This window comes from Schistocerca serialis, chromosome 2, assembly GCF_023864345.2.
Source record: "Schistocerca serialis cubense isolate TAMUIC-IGC-003099 chromosome 2, iqSchSeri2.2, whole genome shotgun sequence".
In the NCBI taxonomy this organism is placed as follows: Eukaryota; Metazoa; Arthropoda; class Insecta; order Orthoptera; family Acrididae; genus Schistocerca; species Schistocerca serialis.
The window spans coordinates 992,925,469-992,945,398 of record NC_064639.1 but is presented as its reverse complement, the minus strand read 5'-3'; positions in this window follow the sequence as shown (position 1 = coordinate 992,945,398).

Below are 19,930 nucleotides of genomic sequence, written 5' to 3'. Positions count from 1 at the left end.
TAAGAACAACACACACAACCATGCCCAAGGGAGTACTCGAACCTCTGGGGGTAGGGGGCCGCGCAAATACATTTGTATAGTAATGAGATATTTGAAGCCGTTTTGTACATTTGATTTCAATTCTTTAAGGAAACGGGGTTTACCGGTGTTTACTAATCCGCTCTAAGACTGGAAACAAGTATTCAGTGAATGTTTATCTTACATCCACCTGTCGTTGCATCCCTTCCATTTAGTTTGTGACCCCCACTACAGAAATACAACAGAAATGTTGTCTAAGTCATCTTGTATACTCCTACACTCTTTCAACTTCGAAGCGTTTCTTTACACCACAGAATCATCAACAAACAACAGCAGATTGCTGCGCACCTCTTCCGATAGATCAGTTATATATGCAGAAAGTAGTAGCGGCTCTTTCACACTTGTATCCTGACGATACCCTTTTCTCTCATGAACTCTCGTTGCCGAGGATAACGTAGTTAACGTAGTAGGTTCTATTACTTAACAAATCTTCGAACCACCCTGACAATCTCTTCAGTATGATTGTACCTTCATTGACAGTCGGCGATGCAGTACAGAGTTAAATGTTTTCATAAATACATAAGTACAGAACCTACCTGTTGCAATTAAATCAAATTTCGCAGTGTATCATGTGAGAAAAGGGCAAGCTGAGTTTTGCACGAGCAATGATTTCTAAATCCGTCCTCATCCAAATTATACACATTATGGTCAAAGTGAGAACATGTTCAAGGATTCTGCAGCAAACCTATGATAGTGAAATCGGTCTGTTATTTTGCCGGTCCGTTCTTTTACCCTTCTGATATACAGAAGTCACCTGTTTTCCAGTCGCTTGGGACTAAGCACTGGTCGAGGTCTCCACGATAAACGTAAGATAAGTAAGAGACCAATGCCATAGATACTCTTTATAAAACCAAACTGGGCTGGGGTTCCGTACTGACCTTGCGACTAACTTTTTTTCTACTCATTAAGTTGTTTCTCGACGTTTATTACTATGTCGTCTAAAGCAGGAGTTTGTTCGATGGTGAAACTTCGGGATGAATGTAGATTCAGCTGCGTGAACGATTTCTGAAACTCGAAATTTAAAACTTTGGCTTTAGATTTGGTATTTTTATCTGCCACACCAGGCTGGTGAACGAGGCACTGGACGGAAGCCTTTGGGCTGCTTAGCAATGTTACATAGGACGAGGATTTTCACGTGTTATCTGTCGGATCGTCTGCTGAAGTATGACGGTGACAATTTTTGTCCAATTCGCGCATAGATCTCTCCACAGACGCACGAATCTCTATAAACTTTGCCTGTCGTCACTTGCGCGTTCTCTTTGGAAACGAGAGTGTAACAGCCTTTGCTTCCTCAGCATTTTGCGAATTTCGTTGTCAAGCGATGATCTTTTCCGTCCATAATCCACTTAACAGGCCACGATTTACAATCTTACCTTCGTACCTCATTCCCCTACGTCCCTCTCACTGGATGTTAGTGATGTAAATTGGCTTTTTAAGTGAGATGCTTACAAATGTTTATCTGCTCTTCCTTGCAACTATTTAGTTATACCTTGTATAAAATAGATACATACTTCGAAGTTTTACTGTCCTTCAAAGTAGTCACCAGTCTTATGTACAACCAGTTGCCAGAGATGTAGAAGTCGTAGGATACCCTTAGCAGCGACAGTGGTGTTGATAGTCCGAAGTCAGTGGTGTAGGCTACTGTCCGACGAATCCCCGTAACAGATTTGAAGCGAATGTCTTGCTGTCCTTCCTAAATCTTAGGAATCAAATTGAAGTCACAAGAGCTTAATCCCGGGGTGGTTTGGTGAGAGGTCGTACAGCACTTCCAAGCCCCATCGATCGAACAAATGTGATATATCTTGAGCTATACACGCCCGAATTTGTGACGCGCAAGGAAAGGCGGGTTCTGCAGAAAGTGTCGCCTCCTCTTTCTCAAAGTTGTGAATGTTTGGAACACAGCCTGTGATCATACTGCTGGCAACAGGTTATAAGTAATTCTGCAACCTACTCTGAAAGATAGCACAATTTTGAAAGTGTATCTATTTTGTATAAATTTTAAATATATGGTTCGAACCTTCGTACAGCCTGCAGAGGCGAGATAGTTGAGGATAGCAAAGGGCTGCACCCAAAGAGAACCGGAATTCGAAATGTGTTTAATGTACATGCTGTTAATGTCGAAACAAACGAATACAAGAGAGATGGACAGAGCACGTGAATAGAATGAGAGATGGACGGCTACCGAAGAATGTTCTGAACTACAACCCGAGAACAAAGAGAGACATAACTCGACAAAGAAAAAAAGAGATGGACATAAGCTTTGTGATGACGGAACACGTGGATGCCCAATCCCCGTATACATCAAGACGCAGATAATTATGTACATCCAAATTTAGATGAGTTCTCTGAAATTAATACTCCTGTATTTGACACAGGGATAAAAATACTTTCAGACTATTTTTCTTAATATTTTCCACGAAGAGCACGTGGGAAAAATGACAATTTAAATCTTCCTACTCGAGTCCTGACTTTTCTTTTTCTTTTTTTTTTCACTACAGTCAACTCTTCATATGTAGGCATGAGTCTACATAATGTTTTACCATCAAGAGGAGAAAGATGGTGATTGAAATACGGTGAAAAGATTTCACTATAAAGAAAAAATACGTTGCTTCAATGATTGTCATCTCGTCTCGCTTATCAAGCACGTGGTACTCTCTCCGCACTTTTTTGATGATACAAAACAAGCTGCCGTTCTTTGAACTTTTCCAATGCCCTCCATCAGTCCTAACTGATGAGTATCTAGAAACACACACAAGTGTTCCAGAAGAATACGAAGAGTAATGTAGGTAGTCTTTTTATTTATTTATTTAACCTGAGGTGATTATGGCCACCAGGCCCTCTCCTACTTCGAACCAGGGACTCACACATACAGTACCTTCTTTACATCGTAGTTACCTCAGAAATGACAACTTCAGTGTGACAGACAATACTAAAATGGTTTGAATGTCTACAGTGGCCGGCCGGAGTGGCCGAGCGGTTCTAGGCGCTACAGTCTGGAACCGCGCGACCGCTACGGTCGCAAATTCGAATCCTGCCTCGGACATGGATGTGTGTGCTGTCCTTAAGTTAGTTAGGTTTAAGTAGTTATAAGTTCTCGGGGACTGATGACCTCAGAAGTTAAGTCCCGTAGCGCAGAGAGCCATTTCAACCATTTGTCTATAGTGACAATTTGAGTTAGTCACAATGACTATGAACTACTAGTGTTAACATTGGCAGTACTTGTTCTACTACTGCTGCTGCTGCCTCGAATAGTGATAATAGTGTAATGATAATGACAATAATGGTGAGGATAATAACTATACACATTAAAATGGGATTTGCATCACATCGGTTCCGAGAATACCGGAGCCTGTGCAGCAAAACTGGAATAGAGTTCAACATAAACATCATTTACGGCCTTTTTATTGCTCATGGAAACCACACAATGCACGTTGTACCGCCACACAGCGAGACCTTCAGAGGGGGTGGTCCAGATTGCTGTACACACCAGTACCTCTAATACGAAGTAACACATTTTCTTGCATTGATGCAAGCCTGTATTCGTCGTGACATATTATCCACAAGTTCATCAAGGCACTGTTGGTCCAGATGACCGCTCCTCAACGGCGATTCGGCGTAGGTCCGTCAGATGGTTGGTAGGCCACGTTGTCCATAATCAGACTTTTCAATCTATCCCATGCATGTTCGATAGGGTTAATGTCTGGTAAACTTGTTGGCCACTCTAGTCGAGCGATGTTGTTATCCTGAAGGAGGTCATTCACAAGATGTGCGTGATGAGGGCCCGCATTGTCGTCCATAAAGACGGATGCTTCGCCAATGTGCTGCCGATATGGTTGGTCTATCGGTCAGAGAATGGCATTCACGTATCGTTCAGACATTGCGACAGCTTCCATTACCGCCAGCGGTGTACGTCGGCTCCGCATAATGCCACCCCAAAACAGCAGGAACCACCACCTCGCTGCACTCGCTGGACAGTGTATCTAAGGCGTTCAGCCTGACAGGGTTGCCTCCAAACACGTTTCCGAGTATTGTTTGGTTCAAGGCATATGCAACACTCATCGGTGAAGAGAATGTGATGCCAATCCTGAATGGTCTGTTCGGCATGTTGTTGGGCCCGTCTGTACCGCGCTGCAAGGTGTCGTGGTTGCAAACATGGACCTCGCCTTGGACGTCGGGAGTGAAGTTGCGCATCATGGAAGTTGCGCATCATGCAGCCTATTGCACACAGTTTGAGTCGTAACACGATGTCCTGTGGCTGCACGAGAAGCATTATTCAACGTGGTGGCGTTGCTGTCAGGGTTCCTCCAATCCACAATTCATAAGTAGTAGTCATCCTCTGCAGTAGTAGCCCTTTGGTTGTCTGAGTGAGGCATGTCACCGGCAGTTCCTGTCTCTCTGTACCTCCTCCATGTCCGAATAACGTCACTTTGGCTCACTCCGAGGCGCCTGAACAATTCCCATGTTGAGAGCTCTTTCTGGCACAAAGTAACAATGCGGACGAGATTGAACCGTGGTATTGACCTTCTAGGCATGGTTGAACTACAGACAACACGAACCGTGTACCTCTTTCTCGGTGGAATGAATGGAACTGATCAGCTGTTGGACCCCTTCCGTGTAATAGGCGCTACTCATACATGGTTGTTTACATCTGTGGGTGGGTTTGCCCGCATCTCGTGGTCGTGCGGTAGCGTTCTCGCTTCCCACGGCTGGGTTCCCGGGTTCGATTCCCGGCGGGGTCAGGGATTTTCTCTGCCTCGTGATGGCTGGGTGTTGTGTGCTGTCCTTAGGTTAGTTAGGTTTAAGTAGTTCTAAGTTCTAGGGGACTTATGACCACAGCAGTTGAGTCCCATAGTGCTCAGAGCCATTTGAACCATTTTTTTGTGGGTGGGTTTAGTGACATTCCCTAACAGTGAAAGGGAATGTTCAAAATGGTTCAAATGGCTCGGAGAACTATGCGACTTAGCATCTGAGGTCATCAGTCCCCTAGAACTTAGAACTACTTAAACCTAACTAACCTAAGGACATCACACACATCCATGCCCGAGGCAGGATTCGAACCTGCGACCGTAGCGGTCGCGCGGTTCCAGACTGTAGCGCCTCTAACCGTTCGGCCACCACGGCTGGCGGAAAGGGACTGTCTCTGTGACACAATGTCCACAGCTAACGTCTATCTTCGAGAGTTCTCGGAACCGGGGTGATGCAAAGCTTTTTTTAATGTGTGTATAATGATACTGGAAGACACAGAAAGAATTTATGGACGTACAAAATAGGTGTTTCCTGATATAACGTGTCCTTGGAAAATGAAATTTAAGGAGACTGCAAAAGCTAAGAATATTGGCAAAAGAGGAAGATCTGCTTGGAAAGAAGGATGGACAATGGTGGTCATGGTTATTGCTTCATTATACAGGGTGTTACAAAAAGGTACGACCGAACTTTCAGGAAACATTCCTCACACACAAAGAAAGAAAATATGTCATGTGTACATGTGTCCGGAAGCGCTTACTTTCCATGTTAGAGCTCATTTTATTAGTTCTCTTCAAATCACATTAATCATGGAATTGAAACACACAGCAACAGAACGTACCAGCGTGACTTCAAACACTTTGTTACAGGAAATGTTCAAAATGTCTTCCGTTAGCGAGGATACATGCATCCACCCTCCGTCGCATGGAATCCCTGATGCGCTGATGCAGCCCTGGAGAATGGCGTATTGTATCACAGCCGTCCACAATACGAGCACGAAGAGTTTCTACATTTGCACCAGGGTTGCGTAGACAAGAGCTTTCAAATGCCCCGAAAAATGAGAGTCACGAGGGTTTGAGGTCAGGAGAGCGTGGAGGCCATGGAATTGGTCTGCCTCTACCAATCCATCGGTCACCGAATCTGTTGTTGAGAAGCGTACGAACACTTCGACTGAAATGTGCAGGAGCTCCATCGTGCATGAACCACATGTTGTGTCGTACTTGTAAAGGCACATGTACTAGCAGCACAGGTAGAGTGTCCCGTATGAAATCATGATAACGTGCTCCATTGAGCGTAGGTGGAAGAACATGGGGCCCAATCAAGATGTCACCAACAATGCCTGCCCAAACGTTCACAGAAAATCTGTGTTGATGACGTGATTGCACAATTGCGTGCGGATTCTCGTCAGCCCACACATGTTGATTCTGAAAATTTACAATTTGATACACACTGACGAAACTAAAATAAGCTCTAACATGGAAATTAAGCGTTTCCGGACACATGTCCACATAACATCTTTTCTTTATTTGTGTGTGAGGAATGTTTCTTCAAAGTTTGGCCGTAACTTTTTGTAACAACCTGTATATGTCATTAGCCGTATTCTGAAGCTGAAAATGCTATTCATTCCTCTAATGTAACGTGGGCGGTTGTTACAGAGTCGGCTCGCTACTACAGAGAAGGAGTTCGAGAAACTGGTTGCACTATGGAGAGGGACAGAGTGGATGTGCTAGAGCTATATGATCGAGGTATAGTGTTCCTAGGTAAGATAATAGAGAAGACAAGAGTGTACGAAAGCCTCATCATTTAACTGCACGCAGCCTGCATACCTGTGCGTAGGATGGTGAAATATCATCAAAGTGTCGAACACCACAATTATGATGAACACAAGCATTTATTATCAGTTCCAGGCGCCATGAGCTTTCCTGGGGAAGGTCTTGCAAGATAACAACGCTTTCATCAATAACTGAAAGTGTAAGTATTTTGGCTAGTTTCTTTTTTGGGTGAAGAGGGAAGAGGTTTTTATACTTTTCCAGGGCATGGGGAGATGCTGATGTCCTCTTGCACTTTGTAGTTACGTGCTCAGTGCAATTCCGATTTTTACTTGTTAATTTTCCTAGACTCTTTGCTGAAGGAGAGAAGATGTTTGTCCCATTTACGGTTAAATATGGTGGGGACTCCCGATTATTAGGGCTATTTGCCCTAAAATGACGACCAATACCGCTTGGAATTTGGACAGGTTGAGCTTCAACTCTGGGACTGTATTTTTATATATTTAGTATATTTGTTGGATCTGGTAATTGTTTTGCCGAAAAATGCAATCCTTGGTTCTGCTTCACGCCAAACATGGTCTGTTTGATGGCTGCAGTTTAAGTTGTTCATAATTGTATTCCCTAGATATTTAGTTAAATCAAAATCTGTACATTTGTTTGATTTGAAGTGTAACCGATTATGGTATAACATTTTCGATACTGACTTAGAAGCTGACATTGTAAAACGTTGGTCTCGCTAGATGATTCGCCGTCAGTTACTGTGAACTATGACTTCTCTGGCAAGAAATGGAGTCGCTACGCTCAAATTATACTCCATAGCCATGTAGCTCGATTAGAAGCCGTTTGTGGAAAACTCAGTCAAAAATCTTTTGGAAATCTACAACTGTGCAATCTGCTTAAGATCCCCTGACTATGCAGTGAGGTGACAAAAGTCATGGGATGAAGATATACAAATCTACAGATGGCGGCAGTATCACATACACAAGATGTAAAAGAGCAGTGAATTGCGGGACTGTCGTTTGTACTCAGGCGATTCATACGAAAAAGTTTCCAACTTGATTATGGGCACACCACGGAAATTAACTGACATTGAACGCGAAATAAGAGTTGGAGCTAGACACGTGGGACACTCCATATCGGAAATCGTTAGGGAATTTAATATTGTGAGATACACAGTGTGAAGAGTGTGCCGAGCATGGCAAATTCCAGGCATTTCTCACCACACAAATGCTGTGCCCGATGGCCTTCACTTAACGACCGTGAGCAGCGGCGTTTGCGTAGAGTTGTCACTGATAACGGACAAGCAACTTTGCGTGATAAAACCGTAGAAATCAGTGCGGGACGTATGACGAACGTGTCTGTTAGAACAGTGCGATGGAAAGTTCCTACTGAGCCGAACTTCTGAGGTCGTCGGTTATTAGACTTACACATTACTTATACTAACTGAAAACTCACGCTAAGGACAAGACACACATCCATGCCCGAGGGAGGACTCGAACCACCGACGAGGTGAGCCACGCGAACTGTGGCAACAGTGCGTAGGAATTTGCTGTTACCGAGCTATAGCAGCAAAAGACCGACGCGAGTGTCTTCGCTAATAGGACAGCAAGAGTCCTAGGAGTCTTTCGTGACAGCATGTTTGAATAATATCTCTGTTTGCAAGCCGCGTCAATTCGAATAATGTTCTCGAGCTTTCGATGGCTATCTCCGTCTTCGTCGTCAGGGATCATAATACTGACCGCCGAGACTGGTACGGTCTTCCGCTTATGACTGCAGCCTGTGGCACGAATCAGACGGGTGGGAAATGACCCGTGCTCGAAAGAGCACCAGCCAGCCGCGATACTGCGAAGCGCCATATTTTAATCTACTGCTGCCGCCTCCCTACAAGCGTCAAGAGTCCCTCTTTCCTTCCTTTCAACATTGCCTGCATCGCCTCTCCAGGGCCCGTGACCATATCGATTGGATCCTAGGCGACTAGAAAACCGTGGCCTGATCAGATGAGTCCCGATTTCACGTGGTAAGTCTACTAATATCATAATTTGAGGAAGAAATTTCTGAGGATGTACGTCTGGAGTACAGCATTGTATGGTAGTGGAACATGGACTGTGGGAAAACCGGAACAGAAGAGAATCGAAGCATTTGAGATGTGGTGCTATAGACGAATGTTGAAAATTAGGTGGACTGATAAGATAAGGACTGAGGAGGTTCTACGCAGAATCGGAGAGGAAAGGAATGTGTGGAAAACACTGATAAGGAGAAGGGACAGGATGATAGGACATCTGCTAAGACATGAGGGAATGACTTCCATGGTACCAGAGGGAGCTGTAGAGGGCAAAAACTGTAGAGGAAGACAGAGATTGGAATACGTCAAGCAAATAATTGAGGACGTAGGTTGGAAGTGCTACTCTGAGATGAAGAAGTTAGCACAGGAAAGGAATTCGTGGCGGGCCGCATCAAACCAGTCAGTAGACTGATGACAAAAAAATAAAAAAGAAAGCGCTGACGGGGTAGGGTTCGAGTGTGACACAGACTGCACGAAGCTACAGACCCAAGTCGTCAACAAACGCAATGTGGAAGTTGGTGGTGCCTCCATAATGGTGTGGGCTGTGTTTACATGTGTCCTCTGGTCCAACTGAACATATCATTGACTGGAAATGGTTATGTTCGGCAACCTGGAGACCACTTGCTTCCATTGATCACTTCACGTTCTCAAACAACGAGTCATGTCATCGGGACGCAACTGTTCACGATTTGTGAGAAGAAGACTCTGAGAAACTTGGGAGCATGGTTTCGTCACCCACATCACCCGACATGAATCCCATCCTACATTTATGGGATATAATCGGGAGGTCAGTTCGTGCTCAAAATCCTGAACTGACAACGTTGTGTTGGCAGAAGAGCCATCACCGTGTTACGAGAGGAGGCCGAAATGCACGCGTTTCAGCTCACGCAGGCTCGCTTGAGGAGGGTAGGACTATACTGACGTGAGGTCTGGAACATGACGAGGAATTAGAATTCAGAAAGCGGACGAAATTAGTTTGGTATTTAACTTTAATACATTAATGATGAACGTCGGTCTTGACGTTACATGATTCACAATATCAATAGTAACTGAATATGGCGCCTTGCTAAGTCGTAGCAAATGACGTAGCTGAAGGCTAGGCTAAACTGTCGTATCTGCAAATGAGAGCGTCTGTAGTCTGTGAATCATCGCTAGCAAAGTCGGCTGTACAACTGAGGCGGGTGCTAGGGAGTCTCTAGACTAGACCTGCCATGTGGCGGCGCTCGGTCTGCAATCACTGATAGTGGCGATACGCGGGTCTGACGTATACTAACGGACCGCGGCCGATTTAAAGGCTACCACCTAGCAATTGCGGTGTCTGGCGGTGACACCACAGGCAACACTTTTACCATTACAGGGGACTATAGAGGGAAGATTACTCAATATTTCTACAGGGGGCTTCCAGCTGCTTATTGAGTCCATCCTACTTCAACTTGCTGGTCTACACCACTGAAAAAGAAGGCCCGACACGATATTAGGAGGTATCCTATGACATTTACCAGCTCAGTATAGAGGCCGCACAAATTAATAGTAAGAATTCGTGGTGAGTTCTGAGGGTATACCACATATGAAGACCCCTCCTCACCCCTCTCCCCTCCCCCCACCTTAACGGGTTCTGTGACCCTAGAGGCCGACGAGGGGCGAACACCTGCCGTCGCGACGCCGAGAGCCGTCATTAGCCGAACAGCGACGCTCATTCATCAGACGGCGCAGCGCCCCGGCGCTGGGACACGCTTATCGGCCGCTGCTGTATTTACGACCGCGCGGCTGAACATAAATCCCTGCGCTGGACGAGGCACTGCGGAACTCTGTCCGACCCCGTGACGTGCTCTGCTCACGTAAAATTTTGTCTCTCCTGCGAAACCGATAACCTCAATTCGCTGACGCGACGTCACTTTCTTAGTAAGGACAGCCACATACGTAACTGTAAGCTCGACACGCATTCATGTGCTAACATCCACAAATCCCCTTCGCCTCCCGAATCAGGAACTACGCTTGTACATTCTTTAGTTTTGTGTTTCGAATCTCGTGGATACTCATAGGACAATGGACTGGTTGTAAAAACCAATTGTCCAGTCCACTTCTTTTCATTCAGTTGGTTTTTGTAATGTGAAACAAGTGAATGGAATTTGTCTCTATGGCTTCGTCAGCTGTATGGATGTTTTTCACTCATTCTCCGGCGTTTGAGTGATTTCATTCAATGTGAAACAACCAACTGACACAGTTACGTCACTTACGCGAATATTTTCACTCGTTTCTGAGTTATTTCACTTACATACGTTTTCACCTTTTTTCATTATACATACACCATGACGTGTACTGACCACATTTTTTTGAGATAAATGCTGTGTGTCGTATCAAAGCTTTTGGCAAGATCAATGTATAGTACCCGTAGTGGCGAGCCCCTATTCCCCCATATGCTAGGGATAAAGCTGTGCTGTTGGTCGTGCGGCTGCCTCTATAAGATCCTCATGCTAAACTCAATGTTAAAATCGCCACCAGCCTCCGTTAATAACTTAGCCAGAGGAAGTCATGCTGCTAAATAACTAGTAGTAGTTGGACAATGGCATTTTTGGCTCATGAATACATCAGTATTTCATCTGATACTTTTCAGGATGCACTATGTCCAATTCTTGACAAAGGGATGAAGTAATATAAGGATGACATAGCCAGAGTCTAGATTATTTCGTAGTTTTGACTCTTGCTTTTGGTGGGGACTTAATATGCACAATAGTATTGTGTACTACTAAGTCTTTCAGCTTTTGGCGAGATCAATGTGTAGTATCCACGGCAGCGAGCCTACCATTACCGAGTACTGACCACATTTTTTGAGGCAAATACTGTGTGTCATTTCAAGGACATGCAAAGAAAAATTGTATTTCTGTAAATGAAGTGTTCCCTAAAATCATGCATTTATTTATCTTCGTACTTATGGTATTAAATTTGGAGTTTTTGTCGGTTTTATTGTCAATTAATGTCTAGATAAATGAACAGTTACTTTTGATTAAATTTATTGAAGCTCTCTCTGTCGGTAAAATCTGAGATAAACACAAAGCAAATAAGATACATTTATTTTTAATTGTTTGGTGTCCTACTCGCTAGAATTTTAAGAATATACTGTCAGTTTTTCATTTGCGAGACATATCAGTCATCATTTCTTTGATGTTCATGACTTTCTTTAACAAATATAGCCGGCCGCTACAGCCTAGCGGCTCTAGACACTTCAGTCCGGAATCGCGCTTCTGCTACGGTCGCAGGTTCGAATCCTGCCTCAGGCATGGATGTGTGTGATGTCCTTAGGTTAGTTAGGTTTAGGTAGTTCTAAGTCTAGGGGACTGATGACCTCAGATGCTAAGTCCCATAGTGCTTAGAGCCATTTTTAACCAATATAGTTTCATAATTTGTATCATGCTTGTTGGTACTGACAACCGCATTGCATTTTAGGATTACTGTTTACCCAGTGATATCGTTTCTTCTCACACCACCGATCGTTTTGCCATTTTGATCCAGATACAATGTTCACATAAAGTAAACGCCTATTCACAAACTTGGACGAAAAACTGAACTAAAAGCAACTTATTGGCATTCAGTAGAAACTAAATATCGGAATGACCATAACAGTAATGACAGGTGATGACAGAGTGGAATCAACAATAGCAATTTAACAACGCCAACACTACAGTGGACTATGCCGACTGATTTCATTCGGTAGTTCCATCAGACTGAGCTCTACAGAAAACTGCAAGCGACTGAGTCGATCGTTCGCATTCAGTGGCTCCCACTGACTGGTTTCGCTCGAAGGTGTGGATGAGTACCCCGACCAACACATAAAACTTAAAACCAAATTAATCGATTGTTCACTTTCGGTTGTTCCTGTTACCGCTTGCGGGCCTCAGACGATGATGATGAACTCATCGTCTTCGTCGGCATTACTGTTGTTATGAGAAAAGGAAGAAAACCAAAATGGAACTTGGTGTGCAGACTAGTCAATTGCTCCAAACTACAGCAAATTAACTGCTCTAACCTACAGTAAATAAATAAAGAATTTTACGGTTACAATGTTTAACGGCCATCAATTATTAAAGCCACATTTCGCAAATCGACAAATACTTATTCTAGTATGTCAGGTTCATGACTAAGTTCTTGAGCGATAGAGTAATAAGCAGCGACGGTTGCTCACAGACTGGATACACACTGTGTTAGCTTTAAGGCTATGCAATTGTAATTTCTAAAATATCTCACCTCTGTCATGGAACGCTGCCAGCCATTTCTCTTACGACATATCTGAATACAGCACAGAACACCCACCTGCAGAAGAAAAATGTTTCACGTTATATTCGGTTCAGTGTGAGCTTTATCATTTAACCGCAATATACAGTACGGTCCCCATAATCAATAAGAACATATGTAACTGATCAAATTCATTTGAACAAGTTTCAGTTATTCTACATTTTACATCACGTTGTACTGTAACCTAGACATAACATGTTACTATGCTGTAGCAGCGTAAGACGTTACAACAAAAAACGATTGTGCCACAGAATTATCTTTCTTATAGACCGACTCACACAGTAAAACTAATCAAATTTCATGTCACTTACATCACTGGCCTTGGTTCGCTTTACAAAAGGGTACTGTTAACCTCTCAGAAGTATTTTTCGGAGTACCTAGTCATATAGATATTTAATGTACTGCGTATTTGTGCAGTACTCCAAAACTAAATTTGTTTCTCTCTCTGCTATCCAGATACTGTCAAGGAAATAGTAAGAGGATGATCATCTACCCTACACATGATTTAAAGTAATGAAGCATTCTCTAATGCAAATGTTAAGCATGTCCCATTGTTCAGTTTGAGCCGCGCAAGGTAGCCGCGCGAATTAAGTGCGCAAAAATAGCCTTGAAATACCTGTTTGATTTTCAGGTGACAAATTCACACATTAAAATATTCTGAGCTACTCTTCCGGGTTCGAATGAATTTTTTGGAGAAGCTCAAGATTGCCTTCAAGGCAAATGGTTGCTTGTATGAAGGTCCAATTCACTACCTGGCTCTCCACTAATGGCGGGTGAGCTATGACGCACCAGGATCACTATCAAAAGTTTCCGTGACTCGTGGCTCTTGGAACACACATTCTGTGCCACCTTGGTTTCGTCATGATGACGAATGGGATGTAACGTACTGTTACTTCGGTGCGACGTGTGTCTAATTCAAATGCTCATACATTGTGAGTGAGGATAAAGATCTCATTGTCGGAGAGTTCACAGACTGATCATATTTTCTATACTTACATCTGCGTCAGTACTCGCCAAACTGACGTACTGTGAGGGTGTTACTACTATTTTATCCTCTTCACACATCATTCGTGGCCATTACTCAATCATAAACCTGTGGCAGCTCGTATAAAATTTTACCAATGTGCTTCAATGTGGTGGCTTATACCCTTTTTTCTTACAAGGAAGTAATTATAACTAAATTTAATATATTAATTTCAAATTGTATAAACTTAACTGTTTAGACGTATTCAAATTTTATAAGTAACCGTTTAATGTTGCTAAGAATGAAATAAAGTAGAAATATAGAACAAACGTGAATCGAGACCTATCCGCCTAATTGCACGTTCGCGATCTTAACCACCTCGCCACTGCAACGTGCTGACAACTATCCCTTGAAATTTTCTCATACTCTACGCGTAAGCGTAAACTTTTAGAGAGCGGTTTACCTTTTCCTATGGCCCACTCCGGCACAATATTCTGTTAACTTCAAAGGGCAGCTTCTTTTTCTGTTCACATAGTTTGAACCTGGAAAAATACCTCTTTAGCTGATTATCTGAAGAAAACACTCTCATACTAAAAGAAGGTGGCGTTTTCCGCTTTTGATGTATTAATTTTATTAGCTCATTGCTAGTTTTAGCCTTCTAAGACATTCTCAAGTAATTTTTTGACTCTGCAATAGAAAACTGTGCCTTACATATTGAAATGTCAGAGTCTTTCAATTTGTGTTTTCTGTACATTTTTGTTCACAAATGCTGTAGCTTTGGTTGGACAACTTTATATTTGCTAAGGTGAGTTGTGTTGTGTTCTTTACGTTTGTAAATGTTATATTCAGTTTGCTTGCCAAAGGCTGTCAAACCAACAAGACAGCATTTGTGAGCCAAAACGAATAGAAAACACAGATTAAAAGGCGCTGACATTTTCAGTAAGTAAAATACAGTTCCCTATTGCAGAATGACAAAATCATTTGGGAATGCTGTACAAGGCTGCAACTAATCGTGAAGAAATAAAATTAATGGAGCGAAATTCAAAAATTCCACCTTTCTTTGAAATAAATTCATGGCTGTGCTATGTGCTGTGAAAAAATTCGTATTAAGCGTGATCGTACACTCCGTTTCTAACGATCATCTATTGGTTTTCGACTTGAAAGGGCAGTAATCGTAACTAAATCGAATGTACAAAATTATCATATATATAATGAAATGTTTGAATATATTTAAATTTGTTAATAAATTTTGTGGAAGAAAACTTGGTGCAAGTTCGCTGCAGTCTGTTTATTATCAATACAACTAGCCAATCATGTTTCTGTACTATGTGGCACAAAAGCAATGCAGTAGAGTACATGGTTACATCCATAAGCCGACGCATACAGAAAGTTGCCAAGGTTTAGTATAGGCTCAGCTTTTTCTCAGAACACACTGACGCTATGGATCTCTACAAAAATAAAATTATATTATTAATTGTTTAATATTGCGAGGAATGAAAGAGAATGGAAATAAATAAATAAATCTGGAATCGAAACCAGGTTCAGCTGTTATACTGATATGGGGCCAATCAGTCAATCCCTCAAACTCTACGCTTGCACAACACTTTATTTTATTTATTTTATTTATTTATTTATTTATTTATTTATGCATTTATGCATTTCTTTTACCTGGCAAGATTAGGGCCTTCAGGCCCTCTCTTACACCTAACCAGGCATATTCAGATTCAACAAATTTCAGTTTCTACAGAACATTAAGGACATATAACATGTTATACAGTATTTGTGTTAAAGAAAAAAAATAGAGATTATAAACGTAGTACAATGATAATTATAACAATCAAAAAATAATTATAACAATCAAGAATAATAATAATAGTAGTGACTATGTAAATGAAAGTAAACATATTTTTCTTTTATGAATGTCAGTCCTATTGCTAGTTGGGAATTTTCTCGTTATATCCTTCCAGATTGTGAGTTATTCGAGTCATAAGACGATAGAATGGGGTGAAAGAGATATAGAAGAGGTAGATAGGTTAGAGGAAGAGAAATAGAGTGGTAAAATTCGAAGCTATGATGGAGAGGAGAAAGAAAGAGATGAGAGGGGCACAACAATGGTGGCTATACCGTCCCTAATATGTAAGTCTTGAGTTCCCTCTTGAATGTTGAGTGGTTCTGGATAAGACGCAGATCACAGGGGAGCGCGTTCCAACGTCTTATGACTGAGATGGAGAATGACACGGAGAAAGATTTTGTGTTATGTAAAGGTACAGCCAAGATGCTAGACGTATGCGATCTGGTATTGCGGTTGTGGAATGATGATAGGTATTTAATGTGAGAAGATAAGTATTGGGGGCACCAGTGGCTAAGAAATCGATGAAGTAAGCACATCGTGTGGAGATCGCGTGCCTTATGTTCGTGTGGAGATCGCGTGCCTTATGTGGGCGTATCCAACCTAGCTGGGAGTTCAAAAAATGGTTCAAATGGCTCTGAGCACTATGGGACTCAACTGCTGTGGTCATAAGTCCCCTAGAACTTAGAACTACTTAAACCTAACTAACCTAAGGACAGCACACAACACCCAGCCATCACGAGGCAGAGAAAATCCCTGACCCCGCCGGGAATCGAACCCGGGAACCCGGGCGTGGGAAGCGAGAACGCTACCGCACGACCACGAGATGCGGGCTAGCTGGGAGTATGAAGGACTAATATGATCATACAACCGTATGTTGCATACGTATCTAACGCCAGCATTCATCACTAGCTCGAGGCATCTCGAATTTTCACTATTTGTGCCGTGTTGAACTACATCACAGTAGTAAAGATTAGGCAAGACTAGTGTTTGGACTAATTTTTGTTTAACATGGGTTGGAAATATTTTTCTAAATTTTTGAATTGCATGTATGGGGGAGAGCGATTTCCGGCAAGCTGTGACTGTTTGTTCTTCCCAGTTTAGGTGTTCATCCAAGATTATTCCAAGGTCTTTTACTGTTTTTTGGTATGGTAGTTGGGTACCATTGAGGAGTATTTGAGGGACTGTTTCGCGAAAGTACCGACTGATTAACTTGGGATGAGATATAAGTATGACCTGGGATTTCTTGGGGTTTAGTTTCAGATCTAGGTTCTGTGCCCATCGAGAAACAGAGCAAAGATCTGCGTTCACACTCGCTACTGCGTCAGCAATGTTCTTGGGGCTTGTACTTATGTACAGTTGGATGTCGTCGGCATATAGATGGTAGTTGCAGGAGTGAATCACTGAATAAATATCATTAATGTACAGTGAGAAGAGTAATGGACCAAGGACGGAGCCTTGGGGAACTCCAGAGCGCACGTTTTTCCATGATGACTTTTCCGCCCGACAAATGACTTGTTGACTTCTGTTTTTAAGGTAGCTGTTGAACCAGTCTAACAGTTTTGTAGAAAAATATTGACGTGGTGCGTTGAGCTACGTGCACTCGGAGGACTGGAAGGAATGACGTGTCATATCAGAGCATGCGCAGTCGAAATCAGACAGCTGCGTCCCTTCTCTGTGTTGATCGTAGCACGGCCGACCATCGCTTCAGCACACGGCATTGGTATGTAGTCAAGGTGCAGAGAGCACTGCAAAACATGTTTTCATACTTTTACTTGCGTACCGGCGCGTATTCGTAGAGAAACGGAGTGATTTTAGTGCGATTTTGGCTCCCATTAGATGAGAAATGGCATAATTTTAGTGGAATATCAATACTGTGCTGAAGTCATTAGCACACGATAACCGGCCACTAGCGATACAGCGTTTTAATCGCTACACAGGATCTAAGTCGGAAGGATTTGTGTTTTCGTGCGTTCTATGAAGTTAGTGAAGCCTTGCATGAAAATTTCACATTCGAAACATTTCAGTAATGTTCTCGTAATAACGAAACAAAGCACAGGTCGTACTTGAGTTTATTGTGTCTCTCCCATTTATCAGTTTTCATACAGTTTATGAATGTCCAAGGGAGATGTGATACGACCACGTTCTATATAAATTGCTTCGTAATCAACATTTGCAGCCCTTCAGTCTTATTAGTGGACGACAGGATTATCAACAAGGAATTTACATCATCGGTGAACCGTTGTAAAATCAGAAGTATTTTTCGGTGATTAACTATTGCTCCCAAGACCGGAAGTTGGGGCTTAAATGAATATTAATAACTGAATTACCAGGCGTTGGTTCGTGATGATAATAATTAGCAGCAAAACCGTTCCTTTTATTTATTTAATCACACATCGATTTTCAGCATGTTATTTATTTTTCAGTTCACAGGTGAATGTTTCAACCAATGACCTAACTTCATGTGACTTACACAGATAAGTGTAACACTGATACAGAGGGTTTATGACGAATTGTTACACTTAAAAACAATAACATCTGAGACTAACAACTGATCTTGCTTACATGACTAGATATGCATTTTCGCCAAGTCTGCTGTAATCCAAACAACATGGGCAACAAATGGGCGGGAATTATCCTACAAAAGAATGATGTGGTCTGTCAACATTCCTGGCAATTAGACTTGATGGCCCGCTTTAGTTTTTGCCAAATGTCCACGTAGCGTTTTGCGTTAATTCTGGCGTCCTGTTCCAGAAAGCCAATGAGCGGCCGGCCCTTGCAGTCCATGAGAAAGGTCATATTGACTTTCCCGTAGCTGGCGTGCCTGTTGTTCCGACTGTGCCGTTTCGCTGGGAAGCCCTTACACTTACTGCATACAAGCCTGATCTCTCCCCATGCGAGTTCCATATGTTTAGAGAGCTGAAGAAAGACATTAGTGGCCATTGATTTGTATCGGACGAAGAGGTCCACGTCTGGAGCAGTCATGGTCCCGTAGGCAGTAGCAAACATTCTCATGATGTCACTGACTGTCTTGTCTCACAGTGAGACAGTGGTATTGATAGCTATAACGATTACTTTTGAAGTAATAAAGAGATTACCTTCTCCCATCTGTCTCTGTTTCATTTGACTGTCCCTTAAAATTTCAAAAAATATAAAGTATGTCGCAAACAGTTATTATATATAAAAGTAGTACAAGTAGAACGTTATTATATCTGCTTCATTACATATGCAGTTGCAACATTCACATGTCCCCTGAAGATTGAGCAGAATCCGAAATCAGATTACAATTACATACTCGTATAATACGTAACGTGTTACCTATTTTATATTATAAATTATTAATTCCTTTTAATAGGTGAAAAATCAATGTAATTTGTCTAGAGTCAATTCGCGTAATGAATGCAGCCACAGAATCCAATCGACGCCCCAGAATAGGTCTTATCTCAAGCGCCTTCTCTCTCTTGAATAATGGCTACGATTGAAGTGATGAAAATTTGTGTTGGTATAGGAGGGCGACCGTACAACCAACGAATGGATCAGGATAGTGAGGAAGTTATTTTGTTACACCACATACCGAAAATAACCAATTTTCCAGTGGCTATGTGGTAAAGAGATATGTGTGTGAATGGTATGTGTGACGAAGAGATTTTTAGGAGGCTGATGCTGTTTTAAGGACGGTGAACGATAGATAATTTCTTGCTAAGAGCACCTGCCCTCCAGGCTTTATTGTGTGCAGACCTCCGAGGAACTGTGCCGTGGAGCGCAGACTGCACACAGTTTAATATCGCCCACGGCACCGCCGGAACTGCGGCTCAAAGATTGATTACTGTTGACAGTGCTATGCAGGAGCGGATCTGGGACCCAGCACTGCCGACATGGAGGCCATACAGCGGCGCTGCGCGGCGCTGCACGGCTGGGATCGCCGTCCTGTTTGCGCGTGGGCGCCGAGGCAGCGCCGACGGCAGCTGTTGTCCTCCAAAGTAACACCTGTATTTATCGCCGTAAGGAGAGGCGCAAACGGCGCGCGCCGTGTTTGGCGAGTAAAGTAGATTTTGGCCGACGCGCCCATCTATCACACAGACCAGGCGCTCCGGCTGACACCGCGGGTCCCTTCTGCTGCTCTGACACCTGTTCCACCCTCGTACCGGCGGCGCAAAGCGAGTCTCCCACGGAGT